General features: G+C 34.1%; 1 pseudogene; it reads left to right on the top strand.

Annotated features, from left to right (window-relative positions):
* Positions 1–1,400: 1,400 nt before the first annotated feature.
* LOC122747451 overlaps positions 1,401–23,012 on the top strand; it is a 57,740-nt pseudogene continuing 36,128 nt past the window's right edge.

Below are 23,012 nucleotides of genomic sequence, written 5' to 3'. Positions count from 1 at the left end.
GATTTGAACAAAAGATTTCATGGGCAAAAATATAGATGAGATTGGGTGTCTTTGGGGGAAAACTTAGGGCACACTTCAATTTTATTTATTATGTAACATGTTTCCCTAACCAAGACAAACTTCTTGGAGTCAAGGTCAATTTTGATTTGGACTCTGGATCCTCAGAGTTCAGCATAGTATCAAGCACATAGAAATCATGTGATGTGATTCACTAAATTAAGTTGAAATGTTAAGAGATAATAATCTGGAGGAGAAAGATACTTTAGCAGAGTAGTTCCAGTTCTACTTCTCTACTTTCTTCATTTTCCTCATCTGTAAAATGGGCAGGTTGGACAAGGTAATTTCTAAGTTTGACTCTAAAATTTTATGATTATGTAATGCAAAGTATTATCTTTTTTTTTTCAAAAATAATAAAGTCTTTTAGCACCAGTAAAGGGAGAACTCTGATGGAAAGCATCTGGTTGAAAAGTAAAAAATATTTGTCTATCTCCAGGATCTTTAACTGAATTTTCCACATTTTACCTCATTTATATCATGTGTATTTCTTAGTATTCTACTATCCTACAAAGAAGAGTATACAAGTTTATTTTAGGGACATGATGAAATCATATATAATATAAGACTCTGAATCTTAATAATCAGACATGCTCTGCTACTGGCTTGGGTGAAATGTCAGTACATTTTCTTTGGGCTTTTATTTCTGTTTATCACAATCTAAATTTTACTAATTATATTTTTGGTTTTTCCTTCCCTTATTTGTTAGTACCTCCCCTAAAATCATCTGTGTATATACTCCATAGCTAGTTATCTATAAATGTGCTACATTTTCCATATACCGCCCCCTCCCCAGAGTAGCCTGTAAGCTCTTTGATGGCAAAGATTATCTAACTTTAGTGTATGTTTTTTCAGTATCTGGTATAGTGCCTAATATTTATTAGAACCTTTGCAAATGCTTCCTGAGTAATTTGTTAGCTTGTAGTAACTTGTCTAACTCTCACAGAGAATAGTTGTCTTCTAGTATGTACCACAATGCATGAGTTCAAAAGCCTGACAGAAATTAAAATCTGGGCAGTAAAAACATTAATATAATAGAAAATTATGATCCACAATTCCAATATTTTCTCTAATGATGGGCGGTTAAATGTATCTTTTCATGAATAAGTGAAAGACTGGAGTGGGTCATAATGTTAAGGGCAAAGCAATTACTCAAGTTGACAGTTTGCAAGACTTCTTTAAAGAAGTCTGGGTGGACCCAAGATGGCAAATCACAGGTAGTAACATAGCTAAACTCCCAATATTCCCCTCTAAAAAACTTTACAATAGTTCTTCAAGTCAAAGTTCGAAGGGACAGAGCCAACAAAAGGTCACAGTGAGATTTTCCCAGCATAAACCAAATTAGGATGTTAGTAGGAGAGCTCAGTGAAACCAGGTTGAGAGCCAGCTCAGAGTATAGCAGTTGCAGCAGTGGTGAGCCTTGGAGGCACTTGCAACAGCAGCAGCAGTGTAGCAGCTTCCAGAATTCTCAGCCCAGAGATGGTAGGGAAATCATACAAGGGGTCAGAAAGGTATTACAAAGGACACTTTGTTGGCACTGTGTGAAGTTGGTGCTCATTGGTAACTCTATTGACCATGAGCAGTTTTGGGTCACAATTTCAGGTCAGAGAGAAGTGCTAGTCCTTAGCAGCTGCAAGAAAACAGGGGCCCTGGTCACAATTCCAGGTTGGAGAGAAATGCTAGTGCTTCCAGTGACAGGGGAGCAGAGACTCTTCCTGGATAAAGAACAGAGCAGAGCATAGAACAAGAAAACAGTGATCACACCTATAACCACATTTCACTAACATGGAAGCACTGAAAACTTTCAGATCCCCAAAACTAGCTCTGAAAACAGCAGCACAGAAAAACCCTGGAGCTTAGGACAGTGCTTCTCCACTACCAGGTGAATAAAATTCAATTTCAGCATAAAGTTTAAAGTCAATAAATAAGCTGGGAAAATGCAAAGGGAGAGAAATTTGACCATAAAAAACTACAATGGTGGCCAAATGAAAGACCAAAACATAAACTCAGAACAAGACAAAAATTTGAAAATACCTACAAGGAATGCCTCAAATAAAAATGCTATTTGGACCAAGCCAAAAAAGGATTCCTCAAAAAGTTAAAGAGAGATGAGTGTTAGAGGAAAAATTAGGAAAAAGAAATGAAAATGCTGCAAAAAAATATGAAAAGAAATAAAAGGTAAAAGAGGCACAAAAAAGTACTAAAGAAAATAATACTTAAAAAAAAGAATTGGTCTAAAGGTAAAAGAGGCATAACAATTCACTAAAGAAAAGAAGCCCTTAAAAAGCAAATTGGAAATGGAGATGCAAAAGCTCACTGAAGAAAATAATCCCTTAAAAATTATAATTGAGGAAGTGGAAGCTAATGACTCCATGAGACATGAAGAAATAATAAATCAAAGTCAAAAGAATGAAAGAAATGGAAGAAAATGTGAAATATCTTATCAGAAAAACAATTGACCTGAAAACAGATCAAGGAGAGATCATTTAAGTATTCTTCGACTAGCTGAAAGTGATGATTTTTTAAAATAGTCTGTGCCATATGCCATTTTCCAAAAAATTATCAAGAAAGCCAGCCCCAATATCTTAGACCCATAGGGTAAAATAGAAAGTGAAAGAATCAACCTATCATCTCCTAAAAGAGATCTCCAAACAAAAACTCCCAGGAATATTGTAGCCAAATCCCAGAGTTCTCAGATACATATGGGATGCAGCCAGAAAGAAACAACTCAAATATCATGAAGACACAGTCAGAATCACACAAGATTTAGCAGCTTCCATGTTAAAAAAGCAGAAGGCTTTGAATGTGATATTCCAGAAGGCAAAGGGTCTAGGAGTACAACCATGAATAACTTATGCAGAAAAACTGAATGTAATCATTCAGAGGGGGAAAAGTGGATATTTAATGAAATAGAGGACTTTCAAATATTCCTGATGAAAAGATCAGAGCTGAGCAGAAAATTTGACATTCAAATGAAAGAATAAAGAGAAACATAAAAAGTGAAACATGAAAGAGAAAAACATAAAAAAAAAGTACAACTATTTACCATCTTAATGGAAAGATGAAACATGTAATTCCTCAGAACTTTATAATTAATAGGGCTGTCTATAATCATAGACAGCAGGCATGTGTGTAAGTCATTTATATTAAGATGATCTCCAAAAAAATAAAAGAATGAGAAAGAGAGATTCATTGGGAAAAGTAAGAAGGTAGAGGTAGAATGGAGAAAAGTATCTTACACAAAAGAGGTGTGCAAGGAAGTTTTTATGGTGGAAAGGAAAATGAAGAGGATGGGTAAAGCATGTACCTCACTTAAATCATAATTGATTCAAAGAGGGAAGAATATATAAACACACTCGTTGGGCATAGAAATCTACCTTACCCAACAGTGAAATGAGAGGGTAAAGGCATAAGAGACAAAGGGAGATGATAAATGGGAGGGCAGATTAATGGAGACATTAGTCAGAAACAAAACAGTCTTTTGAGGAGGGAGAGAGTGAAAAAAGAGAACATAGTAAATACAGGAAAAAAGGATGGTGGAAAATATAGTTAGTTATTATAACTGTAAATTTAAAAAGGATAAACTCACCCATAAAACAGAAGCAGATAGCAGAATGGATTAGAAACAAAAATCCAACAATATCTTGTTAATTAGGCATACACTTGAAATAGAAAGAGACAAAGAGTTAAAACAAAGGGTGAGAGGAGAATCTACTATGATTCATTCAGCTGAATTAAGGAAGACAGGGAGACAGGGGTGGGAGTAGCAATCATGCTATGAAAGTATGCAAAAGCAAAAGTAGATATAATTGAAAGAGATAATCAGGGAAACTACATTTTGCTAAAAGCCACCATAGACAATGAAGTAGCAAAATGTTTTACATCACAAAAGGCCTTTAAATTTTAACGGCCTCATTTCTCAAATATGTAGGGAACTGATTTAAATTTATTTTTTAAAATGAGCCATTCCCCATTTTATGCAAAAGGTTGTATCAGCATATATAGAGCAATTACAATCCTTTGGCTCAGAAATAATTAATTTTAAAAGATTCCAAAGGTGGAGTCTTAGTATGGAGTCAATAATACCTCCATGGGATTATAAGGAATCAGTAAGCTAAGTTATGCATGATATAAAAGCTCCTTAAATATAATTTTACACAATAGTTAAAGTATATGAACACACAGTTTTCAGAAGAAGAAATCAAAATTGTCTTCAGTCTTGTGAAACAAATCCTTTAAATCACTACTGACTAGGGAAGGCAAATTAAAACAACTCTTTAGTACCACATCACACCTAACAGAAATGAAAATTGCTAGGGGGAATGAGGGAAAATAGGTAGATTAATGTACTATTGGTGAAGTCAAGATAATTCCAAAGGACCCATGATGGAAAATGTTCTCCACATCCAGAAAAAAAGAACTGTGGATTCTGAATGCAGATTGAATCATACCATTTCTACTTTGTTTTGTTTTGGTTTTCTTTTTTGAGACTTTTCCCTTTTCTTCTGATTCTTCTTTCACAACATGACTAATGCAGAAATATGTTTAATGTGATGGTACATATATAACCTATATCAAATTGCTTTCTGTCTTGGGGAAGGGGAAGGGAAGGGAGGGAGAAAAATTTGGAACTAAAATTCTTATGAAAATAAATGTTGAAAACTATCTTTACATGTAACTGGAAACTAATAAAATACTTTTATGGTTCAATAAAGAGCTATTCTTGTCTAATATGCATGAGCAGTGCAGGTAAAGAAGGACCATAGATTAAAATGACATTGAAATAAACCAACTTCATCTGTCTCATAAGTGTACTCAGGGGCCTTGTGGTGGGCACATCTTATAGATCAATAGTCATCGTTTTAAAAAAATAAAAGGAACAAAGAAAAAACACTTCAGTAAGTCATATTATATTTGTTTAAAACCAAAAAGTGACTATACACAGTGTTTGTAGTGGTCCCTGTAAATGTATATTGAACAAATTTTCAATGTACAAAGTATTGACCCAATTGTGTAAAAGTATATTTAAGGAGCTTTTAAATAGTACATAACTGAGCTGACTGATTGCTTATAATTCTGTGGAGGTATTATTGACTCCATACTAAGACTTCAGCTTTAGATGTTTTAAAATTAATATTTCTGACCTAATGGATTGGAATGGCTCAATACATGCTGATACAACTTTCTGCATAAAATTGTATGCATCTCATTGTAAAGTCTTTCACCAATGTTATGTCACCATCAGTACAAAACCCTTTATTGAGCATTTAATTTGACATGGCTCTACCCTAGCCCCTATAAGAAAATGACTGCGTAGATTCAGCCTTCTAACAGTCTATCACAATATTATTTTGTGAATATAAATGAGTATTTATTTGACCAAAAGCTACATGAGAACACACATTCCTCTCCCTTTTTGTATCCTTTGCAATAGTGTTTTGCAAATAGTAGGTGATCAATAAATTTTTATTGAACTAATGAACTAATGTACATTAAACTACTCAAATGTGGTTTCTATTAAGCTTCCATGGTTTGTCCCAAATATAGGTAGAGTTTCCACTCAGATGTTTCCAGGGAGTTGTACTCCATTTCATAAATTTCTACTAGCTGTCCCATATGTCTGGAATTCTCTTCCTCCTCTTCTCTGCCTCCTGGCTGCCCTAACTACTACTACTACTACTACTACTACTTCTTCTTCTTCTTCTTCTTCTTCTTCTTCTTCTTCTTCTTCTTCTTCTTCAGGCAATTGGGGGTTAAGTGACTTTCCCAGGGTCACACAGCTAGAAAGTGTTAAATGTCTGAGGCCAGATTTGAACTCAGGTCCTCCTGAATCCAGGGCCAGTGCTCTATCCACTGTACCACCTAGCTGCCTCCACTTCCCTAACTTCTTTCAAGTCTCAGCTGAAATTCCACTTTCTGAAAGAAGCATTTCCCAATCCTCTTTCGTGCTAGTGCCTTTGCCCAAGATGATCTCCAATTGAACCTCTGTGTGTATGTGTGTATGTGTGTATATATATATATATATATATATATATATATATATATATATATATATATATATGTATACATGTGTGTATATGTATATACATAATTTTTATAATATATTAATATTCACACATAATTTATACATATTTATGATATTAGATTTATTAGATTATCATTTGAACTTGCATGTATATTCTCCCTATATTTATTATGTACAAATATTTTATGTATATATATACATATATATACACATATATACATATATATGTGTGTGTGTGTATATATATATATATATACATATATATATATATATATATATATTACATTTGTACATAGTTTGCATGCCATCTCCCCCATTAGACTGTGAGCTCCTTGAGAACAGGGACTGCTTTTCTCCTTTCTTTAAATTTCCAATGTTTAGGACAGCCACTTATGTAATAGTCTCTTAACTGAAACTAAAAAGTTCGGTGGATAAAGCAATGGACCTGAAGTCATGAATACCTGGGGTCAAATCCAGATTTGGATACCTACTAGCTATGATCCACAGTGTCTCTCAACCTCTGTCTGCCTTACACCTACCTCTCAGAGCTGTCATGAGAAATAAAGGAGACAAGACTTATAAAGTGCTTTGTAATTTTTTAAGAGCCATATAAATGTTAGTTAATATTAACATTATTATTAATAATAAATGCTTATGGACTTGACTAGATAGTCTTCATGGTCCCTTCCACCTTTAGATCCATCAATTTTGGATAATGTAGCCAAATATCACACCCTCAAAGTGTAGGAGTCTAATAGTAATTCTTTACATAATCACTTAAGATTTGATAGTTCAATAACAAACAAGCAGGATGATTTCAGAAAAATCTGGAAAGACTTACATGAACTGATGCACAGTGAACTAGGAGAATGTTGTACACAGTGACAGGAATATTGTTTGATGAAGAACTGTGAATGACTTAACTACTCTCAGCAATACAATGATCCAAGACAATCCCAAAGAACTAATGAAAAAGCATACGTTCCACATCCGGAGAAAAGAACTGATATTAATTGAATACAGACTGAAGCATGCTATTTTTGCTTTCTTTCTTTTTTTTTCTTTTGAGTTTTCTTATGCAAAATGACTAATATGGAAATGTCTTTACTCACCAGCAAACTGATGTTGCAGTCAGGGAGTAAGGTTCTTAATCTGATGTCCATGAACTTTTTTCATAAGGAGGCAACAATTCTATTTCAATATAATTGGCTTCCTTTGTAATCCTATGTATTTAAAAACATTCTGAGAAAGGGTCTATAGGCTTCAACAAAAGGATACAAACAAAAAATTACAAACTTTTCTAGGGAAGAATCCAGGTCTGGGAGCAGTTTGTGAACAGAGGGTAGAGTCATGGAATCATAAAAAGATCAAATGAATAAGAAAGGAAGAGAAGGAAGAATTGAAGGGTGAGAGGGGAAAATGAGAACGCATATGAAATGGAAGACAGTGATACTTTTTACAAAGGAGCAATATAAGAGGAAGTATCTTGAAAGAGGTCGTCTGACAAGCTGTTCTCAATATAGAGCTCTTAGAGAAAAGAAAACATTTCTGTCATTTCAACCACAGCACTTGGAAGAACAGTTTCTAAGAAAATTCAAGTAGTTATTGTTTGAGCTAGAAACAAAAGGGCCCCATTGGCCATTTGTAACAAAATAAATAGCTTCTGAGTCACCGCACATACTTGGCTAGTATTTAAACCTATAGAGAGAAAAGAAGCTATTTTAAGCCTTCATCATGCATAACAGACCCATGGGAGCTTTAAGTCCTCACCAAAATTAGTAGCTGAGTAAGATATTGCCTCATGCTAGGTTAGAGTATTTAGCTGAAGTAGCTAAACACATTTCATAGAAAATGTGAAGTCTTCTGAGATTAAATCTCAAAAATATCAGAATCTTAAGTAGGTATATAGGAAATTGCTACTATATTGTTTTGCTTTGAGCCATGAATTTAGTGTTCATCACCCCACCTCCCAATTGACCAAACAACCAGCAACTATTAAGTGCCTGCTATGTGACAGTCACTTTGCTAAATTCTGGGGAAACAGAAACTAAATACACACACAGCATACATCCATTTTTACATATATGTATATATATATATATATATATATATATATAAATTCACATAAAAAGATGCTTATATATACAAAGTACATAAATAGATACTGATATATAAGATCCGTGCAAAATAGATACAAAAAAACCCTAGAAGGAAACGTCCTAATAGCTAGTTCTTCCTAAAGATGGTACTTGAACTAAATCTTAAAGGAAATAAGGGAATACAAGAAGAAGGAGTAAAGCCCAAGTAATTGAAATAACCAAGGCAAAGGAGCATAAATTAGAGATGGTGTGTTGTGTATTAGGTACATAAAGTGAACTAGAATATGTAGATGGAGATATATAATTTTTCTTGGTAAAACTCTGCCATCTTGCTGCATCTCCTGATAATAAACTAGAACATCATACTTTTGCTTATTTTTCAGAACTCTTTAAAGCTTAAGGCATAGCTAATTGGCAAACTTTCTTCAACTTCCCTCAAAACCACTAAATGTATTGATATTTTTAATAACTACATCTTTTCCATACTCCTAGAATCCAAAGCACAAGTTAATAGGCAGTCGCAGCTCTTTCACAAGGGAAAATATGGTGTAAAGCTGGTGGCATTATTTCTGTTGGAGTTGTGTTCATGAGTTTAAAAGGTCACATATTGGCTCCACTGACATTTTTGTCAATTTCTTCTCAACTGCTCATTAATGTTTAAACTACTTAAGGTATGCACTGTAATATATATTTCTTGATTTCTTATTACCTACCCAAACTATCATTTCTCCAACTAATTTGGTCTCAAATTCTCTGCCTTGGCTAGATTAGATCCTGGAATGAAATTTCTGTTTTGTTTTTGTTTGTTTGTTTGTTTGGTTTTGGTTTTTGGTTTTTGCCGGGAAGTGAGAGTTAAGTGACTTGCCCAGGGTTACACAGCTAGTAAGTGTAAAGTGTCTGAGGCCGGATTTCAACTCAGGTCCTTCTGAATCCAGGTCCGGTGCTCTATCCACTGTGCTACTTAGCTGTCCCCTGGAATGAAATTTCAATACTGAAAACATATTTATCCCACAATAGTCTAGCAACTGGAGAAGCTTTCCATTTCCTGGTTGCCTTTGCATTTGACTTTAATGATCAGTCATTACTATTACCCTGTTACAATATTGCCTATAGTCTCCTGAAGATTAAAAAAAATGCAGACAAGTTTAAAAGATTTATAGCTCATGTTTTCCAAATATGGAGCACAAATTGATAATACTTTTGCTGAATATATAAAGTACAATTCTCACATTTCCTAAATACACCTGCTTCCATCTTAGACCATCAAAATGCTTCATATTAGTCTTTGGGTTCTCTCAACTCATATGTACACAGTTGTCATATCACATTTTCTTGGCCCCTGATTGATAAGCACTGGATAACACTAACTGTTAATATTATGTTGGGCATTAGTTAAAGTCTGGTTTAGCACTCTATTATACTACTCTAACTTTTGCAATTGTCTTAACTATAAGATGCCTTCTGGGGGATATAATACAAATTCTTTATCTATACTTCTTTACATCTTGACTTCAATTACTTCTAAAAATTCTGTATCAGTTGTCTATTCTCTCTGCCATTCATCCTCAGACAACTAAGAGTTGATAAATGAGGGAGCAGCTATGTAGTGCAGTGGAGAACGCACCAGCCCTGGATTCAGGAGGACCTGAGTTCAAATCTGGCCTCAGATACTTGACACTTACTATCTGTGTGACCCTGGGCAAATCACTTAACCCTCATTGCCCTGCAAAAAAAAAGTGTTAATTTTTAAAAATGAGTTGATTAATGAAACAAGGTTTAAATATACTACTGATATGCTTTTGGGTAGAAGTTCCATACTCAGCTACATTTGCTATTTGGTTATGACCCAGTTCTATCAATATTACAAAGAGCCTTTACTCCTTCCTTAGATATGATTATACTTTTGGTGTCATGTGGCATTCAGGAGAGATCACCATATCCATATTAGCTTTCCCTAGATCATGGTTTATGTTGAATTCATAGTTGTCTAATACTGCTATCCCTTTCTGACAAGCAGCATCTAGTCAGAATGGAACTAGTCAAAATAAAAGGCTTCTGATTGTTTTCAGACTGTACTTTAAAATTAGCTTCATAGTCAGGATTTTTCAGTGATTAACTTTAAAGTTAAGAAATTTAGTTTTTGTATGAGGAAGCGTTTCTTACTATCACTCAGATCTTGAGTGGTAAAGGCAATCAATTTCTGATGAGCATTATTCTCAGCATACAAGACTGCTCCTAAGCCTTCTAAACTACCTTCTGCATGGAGGACAAAGGGCTTCTTTGGATCAGTAAGTACCAGCAATGGTGCATTCATAGTGACTGACCAAATCTTTATTTATTTATTCATATTTGTCTGTGCAATGATCTTCAAATGGCTTTCATAAGGCTTAGAGTGTATTGATTATTCTTGACCTATTTTTGATTCTCTTCAATCATATATCCTTTTCCCTGGCCACTACTCCCTTATGTGTATTTTCTCCCCTTATTAGCATATAAGTTGCTCAGTTCCAAGTTCTCTTTTCATATTTGTATCTCCTGTGAATAATATGGTTTCTTCTTCAATAATAAGCACTTAATATCTTTTTATTCAGTCACAGATCAGATCATTTGATGTTTAATAAGAGCAGCGTTATTCACATTTTCAATTATTTTTTATTCTTGCTAAATAATGAGTATTTTTATTACTGTGGTACTGCCACTAACCACTTGCATTAATGAAAAATTTTTAAAAAGGAAAACAAATTCCTCAAAACCTAACTCTATATTCTGACAAAGAAAATTCTCTTATTCGCCATGTCCAAATCTCTTTCTGCACTTGTGTCAGAAGGTGAATGGTATGTTTAATTTTCACTCTTTTGAACATGTACTTTATTATGGTATTGATGATATACCAACACTTCCCAATAATGCATATCTCTGAATATTTTCTCCATTAATTGTTGCAAATGGTAGATATCCTTGAGGTGACTTGAGGCATATTCTCAGACTCAAAATTCATCTGGTCAAATGAAAGGTTTTTTTTCTCTTCTCATTTTTCTATAGCATCTCCTAATAACCACTGTATAAATGTGAGACTTAAAAATACTGGCTTCATGATGGATTTTATATTGGCATTGTATCTACACACATTTGTATCTTACTGGACACTGATAATGTCATTAACCAAAAATCTTTTAAGATAGTCTCTCATATCTTCTATTACAGATAGAGGAATCTTCTTAGATAGTTCTTGAAATGATCAGGAGTCAGAAAGTTGTATGTGTGAGTTCTTCCTTGGACATATTCCATATTTCACTCTTGAAATGAGAACATGTAAGTTGTCTTTCTAATATTCTGTCTCGACTAGTTCTTTCTTTTTTTCTAAAATAGATGAAGAATTAAGGAATTTTGGTGCTAGGTTTAAGTTCCTCCTCCTGTGGAAATCCCATTTTGGAAGATGATCCAGATGTTGACAGAAGTTTCTTTAGTTTGTGCTTTTCCATTGCTGCCTAGTCACTGACAAGTACCTTTGACTGATTCTATACATATCTAGTTGATTGTTCAGGAAACAGGAGTTTAATGAAAAGTGGGTACCAACAAAATCCGATCAAGTTTACTTACTCTTTCAATAACAGCCATTCAGTATTTGAAGACCAAGATCCTTTCCCACCAAGTCTCTTTGTTTTATCTTTAACATCTTTCAATCTCATCTTCCAAATGTTGATATCCACTAACCATCCTTATTACCTTTTGTGCATACTTTTTAATGTCAATAGCTTTACAAAAACCCAGCTCTCAAAATTGAACAAAACACTATAAGTATGATCTGACAAGATTGAAGTCTAGATTGCTATTGCCCTGTCATACAGCAAGTATATATTAAAGTCATTTCCTGAAGGGATGTTAAACAAAAAAGGGAACTGTATCTTTTCTTTCATTGTAAATTAAATGAAATTATCACTTCTCTGGAAAGCAATAGAAAAACTAACAAAGCCAAAATATGACTGCGTAATTTATAGAAATGTAAAGGAAATTAAATAGGTCCGTATTTTGTGCTAATAAAGTAGATCAACTAGGGGTTGATTGAAAAAAATGTATATTATTATGTAGTAATAAATGGTATATATGAGGAATTGAAATAAATATGAAAATTTTGTTTTTATGAACTTATGTAGAGTGATTAATAGAACCAAGGGAACAGTATGCATAATGGTTATAACAATGTACTAACCAACAATAATCTTTGAGAACAGATAATGAAATCCAGCACCCTCACAGCAGAGAAGGAAGGGACTACTAGAGCAGAAGTATGTATACATTTTCAGAAGTTGTTACAAAATACCGAGGCACAAAATACCGAGGCAAAAAAGTGTCTTATTGGTCCTGCCATTAGATACACACCTCTTTTCATTCTTGGATAATTTTGAACCAAAAACAAGACCAGAACAATAATAAAAATAAAACCTTCCATATTTGAACTGCTTTGGGGAAAAAACAGACATCTCAAAATTGAAGTTTATAAAATACCTGTTCCTGACAGAAAATGTTTTGGTTTTATGTAAAGTTATAGAATTACATGCCTCCAAGAGCCCAAAATTCTTTATATATTTCTAAACTTGTGTAAGCATACTGTGACACAAGTGACAAAACAGAAGAAAAGCATAGCAATCAAAAATACAAGTGACCATGGTTTTAACACTATTGTGGAAAATATTTACTCGTGTGTTTTCAACCCAATCTTCAATTTTTAATGCTACTCTCATTCTTGAATTTCAGCTTAATTTTTGAAATGCTTTTTTCCCAAAAGGGGTATATGCATGATGAAGAAATACAAAATGTCTTGAACTGGAAGAGACCTTAGAAGCCATAAAGTCCTTTATATCTCTAAACGTTCTGTGAGTCTGTTCTTCATTTATAAAAGCTAATTCCTACTATTCAGGAAATGACATTAGAATCCTAGTTTTTATCAAATCCTAGAGCTAAAAGAGATCTTTTGCCTTCCTAAAGGCCAAAATTTGTCATAACTCCAATAGGTGGGTAGAGATCCCATTCCTAAAGATCTATAATTGCTCTTTCATGAAATGATCCTATCTCACCAACTTGAAAGGTCCTTACCTTTTTACGCAGTGATTTTTAGACTTCATGATTTGTAAGTGAACATAACTGTTGGCTTTAGAAGTACCTAAGTGTTAAGGAACTTTGATCCAGTTTTTTTTCTCTTTTGCCAAGAAAAATTAGACAAGTATTCTCACTTTTCCTTTCAGAGAACCAATTCACTTTGCTATCATGCAAGATTCAGACATAGGGTGTTAATCAGCAATAAACATTTAATTACTGTTTGTTTGAGTCCCACATTTTTCAATCAAAGTGGTTCATCACAAACCTGGAACCGGTACAAGACAGCATCTCTGAAGTTATGCGCAAATAATAGATTGGTTACAGCAAAATTCTTTTCCAACAGCATTAATAAAATCTCTACAGTGTACACACAGAACCAGTGGCCAGGAGCATTCTCAGGAGGTCTTGCATACAGGATGTACATCTTTGTTACAACATTCCTCTGTGCCTTTTTTCTGTCTCCCTAATGACCAGTTAAATGGTCTCCCTTGAGGATGCTTGAGTCAGAGCCAACTTGAAAACTGCTGAGGAAACATCCTCTCTTACTGGAAATGATTTCCATCAAACTGCCATGTGCCATATTTAGACTAACAGATCAGTAACACCAAACAGAAGGAGCTAAGTTCACAGTACATGAGGCCCTGCTCTGTGTGAAAGGAGTGCCTTTGTTCAGCTCCAGTGGCTACAGGCTACAGATTCAGAGGAACCAGTGGTGCCAAATAACCTAAAAGAAACAAAATGACTACACTGAGCTATTGCCCTCAGTTTATTCAAACCAGGCTGACATACTTTCCATGAGGGCAGCCTCTTTTTACTTATGATTTGACCTGCAAAGCAGAGGCAGTATACATCCTCTACAGCATGATGAGAATAATTCAAGCCTTGGCAGCATATCCTAACACCCCTAATTCAACAGAAAAATGTCATTCTCCAGTATTTCCATCCCTAATAGATGATAGATAAGAAACTAGTACATTATCAAATGCCTTAGATAATTAAGGTACAATCTTCCTGAGAGACTTACCAGCCTTTAAATATAAAGTTCATGACATTTTAGGCATAGTCAACACACTGCCAGAAATACTACAACATTAAAGCAATTATATATTCTTATGTTGAAAAAGTTGATGAAAGGCATCAAAAAAAAAAACGTGACAAAAGCAGCAATATGTTCAAATATGTCACTCCCTTGGGAAAAATCTTCAATGTCTCCTCATTGCCTTTAGGAAAAAATACAAACTAATCTATTTGTCATTTATTAAAATTTATATTTTGGCTCTAGCCTATCTTTTCAGACTTATTACAAATTACTCCCTTTCTTGAACTTAATTTCCAGCTAAATTTTCTATTTACCATACACGACATTCCCAATTCCCTTCTTTGCACAAGATGTTTCACACAAAATTATAAATGGTGAACAGATATATTCTCTTTCTCTTCCCTATTCTCCTTGTATATAAAGAAAATAAAGTTAATCAGATTATGAAAAGAAATAGACATAAAAGCTATAGTATTTGGAGGCCTCTCTCTCTCTCTGTATATATATATACATATATATATATATATATATATTCTAAAGCAAGATAAATCTATGAAACACAAATAGAAAAAAATCAAGGACATTAATAATCTTTTTGAACAATTAAATGTGAGAAATCTGTGGTAATTTGTGGATATCAATAGAAAAGAATATACAGCTACCATTGTTAAAGCTCATTCAACAAAACCCACAAAATCAACACACTACTAGGGAAGCTGGAAAGTCATCTAGCAGAAATTATGCTCAGACCTAATTTCTCAATCCATAGACCACAATAAGCCTCAAGTGGATACATGATCTACATCTAAAGGGATGCATCATAAACAAATGAGAGGAGTATATCATGGAAAAACAGTGAAAGGAGAATAGTTCTTGATCAAACATTGGATAAAGAGGATTAGAGAAATTATAACGGGCATTTTTTATGACATATAAATTTTAAATTCAATGCAATTAGATGTAGAAAAGGAAATGGCTAAGTGGGAGAAATCATACAGTAAATTTCTCTAGCAAAAGCCTGATATCCTAGATAAAAGAAAAGATATAAACCTTAAAAAATCAAAATAAATGGTTAGAAAGTTCTCAAAAGAAGAAATGCAATCAATACCCAGATTTTAAAAATGCTCCAAATAATTAATAACAAGAGAAATTCAAATGAAAACAACTCTAAGGTTCTAGTTCACATCCATCAGATCAGCAAATGTGACCAAAAAATAAAAGGAAAGGAAAAAAGTATGGAATGATTGTTAGAAGAGTGGGTACACCAATCCAGTTTTGGTGGTATAAAGCATTCTGACCATTCTGGAAGAAAATTTGGAAATTTCCCCCAAATGTGACTAAACCTTGCCTTTCTTTTGATCCAGATACCATAATACCTTTACCAGATAAATACTTCAGAGGGCAAAGAACCCATGGGAACAAAAATAATTATAACAGTACTTATTCTTATAGCAACAAACTATAAAGCAGGTGTCAATTAGGGAATGATTGACCAAATTCTAGTATATGGAAATAAATGAATATTATTGTGCCACAAGAAAGAGCAAGAAGGATAGATTCATAGAGACTGGCGTCATCTTCTATGAACTGTTGCAAAGTGAAGTAAGTAGAATGAAGAGCATAATTTTTAGAAAAACTAAAATATTATAATAGAAAACAACTGTAAAAAAAATAAAAGAGCTGATCACTTTAATACCTAGTAATGCATCCAGAAAGCAGATTACTTATGTTTGTTACTTCTTGGCAAAGAGGTTGTAGACCAGTAATGCATGCAGTTTCAGACATGGCCAATGTGTATGGATTTATTTTGTATGGCTATTTCCATTTGTTTCATGGAAGGGTTTTCGCTTTTCTTTGTTGGATAGCAAATTTGAGGGGAGTAGAATGATAGCAATAGTAATGATAAAAAAGAAAGAAAATAGCATTTATGATTTTTTGAAAATTAAATAGAAGAAAGTAGGAGGCTTAGAACAGAATGAAGCAAGGTCATATTGGAAATACCATGTTAAATTTTAAATAGAAGAAAAATCCCAAGGTCTGTATAGTGGAGATTCACAAGTGTTTCTTCGATCCTATGATCTTGTTTTCCTTTGAATAAGGAAGTGTTCTTATCTGTTGATAATCACCAAGCTCATAGAAATAAAAAAATTAAATTTGATAGTATAAAAACATATCAGCACCTGTATATAACTGTTAATATCACTGTAAATATGTAAATAATCATTTTCCTGATAAGGACTATAGAAAGAAAGGTAGAACTATCTGGTATACTCTAAGGAATAGTTATCCCTTCCACAATGCAGGAGCTATGCACACTGAGCCCCTGCAATTGGGAAAATCTGCATAAAATTTTTTAGCCCTTCATATTGGAGAAAAAATCTGAATTTTTTATGGGATGCTTACTGTACCTCATTGTAAAATTTGGCTTGAGTATTTGATCATAAGCTATATTATACAATACTATATATATATATATTATACATTTCTGAATTTCTAAACCTTTTCTGTATCATCTGCAGACCTTTGTGTGCCATCTCCACCTTCCTCAAAACTCCCCAAACATTCCCATTTAATTTTTTATGCTACCTGCAATATATCAAAACAGTGATGAGGAAAAATCACAATGTGGAAGGGATAACTATAGAAAGGCAACAAATGCCATGGAAAAAGTGATAAGAGAAAACTATAAGAGCTACTGAAAAACATTGGAACAATATTACATCAACATCTAGCCACTATGACATGTAGAAAATAACATTATTTGATTAAAGGATGCCCCCCCCCCAAAAGAAATATACAAAATTGCACCTGGAAAATTAAAATATATATATATATAACAAAGTATTGAGCCATTAATTAACAAACAAAAGTAAAAGGAGTCAAAGCAGCACAAAGAATAAAAAATTGAATATTAATATAAAAAATTAATGACAGAGACCTTAGAAAAAATTAGATGAGAGAACTCTTGAAGAAGGAAGATATGAAAAATATCTTGTCAATTTCCTTAATTTTCCAGCACAAATAAGTCCACACTCTAGTTAGCAGGCAGGTTGCTCAAAGTTCATTTCTCAGAGATGTGCAGTGCCCTCTCTTCAGAACAGTGGATCCCAGAGTATCTGTGAATATAATGGCCTATTTATATAGTAAAATACAAAAGGAAGCTAAGTCAAATAAGGGAAGCAAGTGGGTTTTAGTGAGGCCAGGAGCAGGAGAAAGGGAATTTCAAGGACATATTTAGCACTCAAATTAGAGTGAACAACCCTGGGAAATTGAAGAGGAGTAAAGGGGTTTGACAAGAATTTATACAATAAAATTTACCCTAGTAAAACAAGAACGTATGCATGTTTTCCTGCATGGAGAGCAATTAATGATGTCTGAGAGAGAACAAGTACCTTCCATTGGCAGAAAGTATTTACGGAGCCCAGTGACCTTGAGTATCTTGAGTATCAAGTTTGTAACTAAGATTTTTTTTTTCTTTTCAACATAAAACCAGTCAAATAGGCCCATCTTCTTTCAAAAAAAAAAAAAAGGAAACTTCTTTGGTCATTGTTAGGCTATTGAAAACATATAGACCATAAAGTAATATAATACACAAGGGAAAGCAGAGAAGGCAGATTTTATGTGGATAAAAATTCCTTTTCTACTCCAATACTGTCAAATGAAGTCCAACAGAATGAAGTGCACAGTGACAGCAATATTGTTTGATGAAGAACTGTGAGTGACTTAATTATTCTCAGCAATGCAATGATACAAGACAATTCCAAAGGATTAATGATGAAACATACTATCTGCCTCCAAAGAAAGAACTGATATTGATTGAACACAGGCTGAAGCATACTATTATTCACTTTCTTTCCTTTTTTTCTTTTGTCAAAGTTTTCTTGTACAAAATTACTAATATGATAATATTTTACATAATTGCACATCTATAACCTGTCTGATTGCTTACTGCCTGGGGAGGGGTGAGCAGAGGGAGGGAAGGAGGAATAAAATTTGGAACTCAAACCTTTACATAAACATTTTTTTTTTAATTTTTTAAAAAGTCCAACACAACAAAAGCTCAAGTTCAATCAAATATGAAACCGAAAGCATATATACTGTTATTTTAGTGAATAGTTACATTAAGGGAGGTGACTGAAGTTCTAGTTTCTCTTCAAAACTGGAAAGTGGCAGGTACCAAAAAATATCCATAATTATTGGATCAAGTGCTTCACAGAAGTTCATAAATTACTAGCAGAGCACTTAGCAGCATCTTGTCTGATGCAAATCAGGTCAGATCTTTTTTTTTCTTTTTAATATAAGGACAATCAAGAGTCAGAATATGCAGAGTGAGAGGTCATAACTGTCAAAGACTCCCTCGAAACCTCTTCTACAATGACCACAGAAAATATGCCAGTTTGAACTCTCAGCAGGAAAGAAGAGAAAAAAAAAACAGTAAGTTATCTTTCTAGCCCAGGACAGTTCGTAAAGATAGAAGATTTGTGGACACTGGGGTGATGGCTGGCCAAGAGCACAGTGTAACAGTGGGGATAGGACTGGGATATAATGGTGGCAGCAGCAGGAAGGGGCAGCCTAGTAGCCAGAGATGGTAAGGGAACTAGAAATCTGAATAGAAAGAGACCCCAGAAGACCACTGTATGAACACTGGATCCAAAATCAGGTTTGGTTTGGTAGATGTCACCTATTACCCATTTCTGAGTTACAATTCCAGGAGCAGTCACCATAACAAGTGAGCAGGGCCTTTACCTATCTAAGTTTCAGTGCACAGAAATGTTAATCACTGATGGATAGGCAGAGTCAATATACTAAAAAATTATAACATAAATTAATTTACTTTTTCAGTGTCATACCAAACCAAAGAATTACTTTTTAGAGCTAGGAAAAAATAATAAAATTAATCTGGAGGAAAGAGGTCAAGAACATCAAGAGACTCAATGGGAAAAATGTGAAGGATGTGGGCCCACCTGTGTCAAATCTCAAACTATACTACAAAGCATTAATCAGCAAAACAATTTGGTACTAGATAAGAAATAGTTTGACTCAATAACAACAAAGAAATAGAGTGATCAATTGATTACTTAATCAATCAGTTGAATGAACTAGATACATGATATAGAGAAGCAAATGTTCACAGGAATCTAGTGTTTGATTAACCCAAAGATCCCAGTTTTTGATGTAAGAACTCATTATTTAATAAAATCTGCCAGGAAAACAGGAAACTAGTCTTGCAGAAACTAGGTATAGTGCAAAATTTCACATTCTATTTAAAGGTAAGCCCAAAATGGGTACATGGCTTAGATATGAAAGGTGATATTATAAGCAAATTAGAGGAACATAGAAGAAATTATCTGTCAGATCTATGGCTAATGGAAGAGTTAATGACCAAATAAGAGAGAGGATCAAAGGAGGTAAAATGGTTGATTCACATTACATAAAATTTAAAAATGTAATGTACAAACAAAACCAATTCAGACAAAAGTAAAAGAAAAATAAGAAATTGGGTGGGGAACATATATATATATATATATATATATATATTACGGCAAGTTTCTTTGATACAGGTCTCATATCTCAAATATAGAGAGAACTGAGCCAAATTATAAAAATAAGAGCCATACTCAATTGATAATTGGTGAAGGGATATGAATAGGTAGTTTTCAGAGGAAGAAATCAAAACTATAAATAATCATGTTGGAAAATGTTCTAGGTGGCCTAGCACAGGGCAATATAGTGCAGCTCTGCACAGCAGAATTCTACACAGCTCAAAGTGGGTCTGAGCAGGTCACCAGGAGGCACCTGGCCACAGCATAAATAAGTCACTGAGGCCCCTTGGTCCTGTCTCAGTAGGCTGATGGCACAAGCCATTTGTGAGACCCGCCATCCCAGGCTGAGTGGGCAAACCTCCAGCTAGAGAACCATACCCATAGGCGTGACTTGGCCAGCCAACACAAGGATCAAGCCCTGGGTGGTGAGGAATCAAAAAACTACAGAGGTCTCAGAGCAGAAAGCCAGTGACTAGCCCCTGACACCAGCACAAGAAGCTTGCAACAGTGATCCTGTGCCCCAGGAGCAGACCTCGACTTTACAAGTTTAATAATAGGCTACAATATGAGTAAGAAAGAAAAAAGGACCCTTACCATTGACAGGGAAGACTAAAACGCAAACATAGATGAGAATAATAATGTCAAAATGCCTACATGTGAAGCCTCAAGTGACAAGATCATCTGGTCTCAAGAACAAAAAAGCCTTCTTTGAAGAGCTCAAAAAGGTTTTTTAAAATCAAATGAGAGAGGTAGAAGAAAAAATAGGAAAAGAAATGTGAGAAATGAGATTTACACTGGGAAAAGAAGCACAAAAATTTACTGAAGAAAAAAATTCCTTAAAAAATACAATTGGGGCAGCTAGGTGGCACAGTGGATAAAGCACCAGCCTTGGATTCAGGAGGACCTGAGTTCAAATGTGGCCTGAAACATTTGACACTTACTAGCTGTGTGACCCTGGGCAAGTCACTTAATCCTCACTGCCCCACAAAAAAAAAAAAAATTGGCTAAGCGGGGGGGGGGGGGGGGGGGAACTTGGCCAAATGGAAAAGGAGGTGCAAAAGTTTACTGAGGAAAATATTGCCTTAAAAATTAAAATCAAGCAGAAGGAAGCTAATGACTCCATGAAACACCAAGAGTCTGTCAAGCAGAATCAAAAGACTGAAAAAAATAGAAGAAAATGTGAAATATCTCATTGGAAAGAAAACTGACCTGGAAAATAGATCCAGGAGAGCTAATCTAAGAATTATTGGACTACCTGAAAGCCATGATCAGTAAAACAGTCTAGACACCATATTCCAGGAAATTATCAAGAACTACCCTGATATTGTAGAATCAGAGGAAAATGCTACAAATCCCTAAGAATTAGAGAAATATAATTTTTTTTAAAACTTAAATACCACTTCACACCTGTCATATTGGCTGACATGAAAGAAAAAGAAAATGATAAATGCTAGAGAGGATGTGGAAAAAATTGGGACATTGATGCACTCTTAGTAATATTGTGAATTGGTTGAAACATTCTGGAGAACAATTTGGAAGTATGCCCAAAATGGTATAAAATCACATATACTTTTTGACTCAGGATTACTTTTGCTAGGTCTGGACCCCAAAGAGGTCAATGAAAAGGGCCCATATTAAAAAAATACTTATAGTAGATCTTTTTGTGGTAGCAAAAATTTGGTAACTGAAGGGATACTCATCAGTTGGGAAATGCCTGAATACATTTTGGACGTGATTTTGAGAAGATAGTATTAAACTAAAATAAATGATGAAGTGGAAGGTTTCAGGAAAATGTGAGAAGACTTACATAAACTGAAGAAAGTAAAGTGAGCAGAAACAACAATATGCCCACTACATTTAAAACAAATTGTAAAAATAATCAAATGTGAAAGACTTAGTAACTGTGATCAATAACTCTTAACCAACATAATTCCAACATATTCACAATGAAAAATGTTATCCACCTCCAAATAGAAAACTGATGGACTCAGATTATACATTGAAGTGTATTTATTTTCTCTTTCTTTACATATCTTGTTGTGTTTTGTTTTTTCCCAGAAAATGACTAAAGTAAAAATATGTTTTAGATAACTTCATATGTATGGGGAAGTAGGCAGAGAAATGAAAAGAATTTGGAATTAAAATGAAAATAACTTTAAATAACAATCATGGTATATTTACTATTGAAAAGATGGAAATAAAAATGACCCCAGTGGGGCAGCTAGGTGGCACAGTGGATAGAGCATTGGCCCTGGATTCAGGAGGACCTGAGTTCAAATCCATCCCCAGACCCTTGACACTTACTAGTTGTGCGACGCTGGGCAAGTCACTTAACCCCAATTGCCTCACCAAAAAAACCACACACACACACACACACACACACACACACACAAATGACCCCAGTAAATATAATCTAATTAGATTGATAGAAACATTTATATTTTATACAGTATTCACATTTTATATTGTTCAAAAAAGATATAGGCAACTTATAAAAACAAATGTATGTGTTTTACATACATATATATATATATATACACACACACACACTTAACATGTGCATGTATATAAATATAGATATGTGTATGTGGGTGTACATTGACTGAGCTACAAAAAAGGTATTCCCCAAAGTACTAAAGGATCTCATTACAATTCAGTGATTTTTTAAAAATAAATCATCCCAAAATGCCATCATATTTGAAGCATATTTACATAATAATCTCAAAGCCTTTGTTTTAGCTTGGCAATCATGGCTTAGTTATTTCTTTTTTAAAAATAATAAACATTTTGATTTATAATTTTGAGTTTCAAATGTTATCCTTCCTTCTCTACCTCCCCTCCTCCGTCCCTGAGGCAGTAAGCAATTAGTTATGCTTTACACATGTGCAATTATGTAAAACATAACTATATTAGTCATTTTGTACAAGAAAATTTAAATAAAAGAAAAAAGAATGAAAGAAAGTGAAAAATAGCATGCTTCAATCTGTGTTCAACCAATATTAGTTCTTTCTTTGGATGTTTCATCAATAGTGTTTTGGGCTTGTCTTGCATCATTGTATTACTGGGAATAGTTACAATTCTTCATCAACAATATTGCTGTCTCTGGGCACAATGTTCCCTTGGTTCTGCTCACTTAACTATACATCAGTTCATAC

The sequence above is a fragment of the Dromiciops gliroides genome, chromosome 3 (assembly GCF_019393635.1).
Source record: "Dromiciops gliroides isolate mDroGli1 chromosome 3, mDroGli1.pri, whole genome shotgun sequence".
In the NCBI taxonomy this organism is placed as follows: domain Eukaryota; kingdom Metazoa; phylum Chordata; class Mammalia; order Microbiotheria; family Microbiotheriidae; genus Dromiciops; species Dromiciops gliroides.
This window is presented reverse-complemented; position numbering and strand designations above follow the sequence as displayed.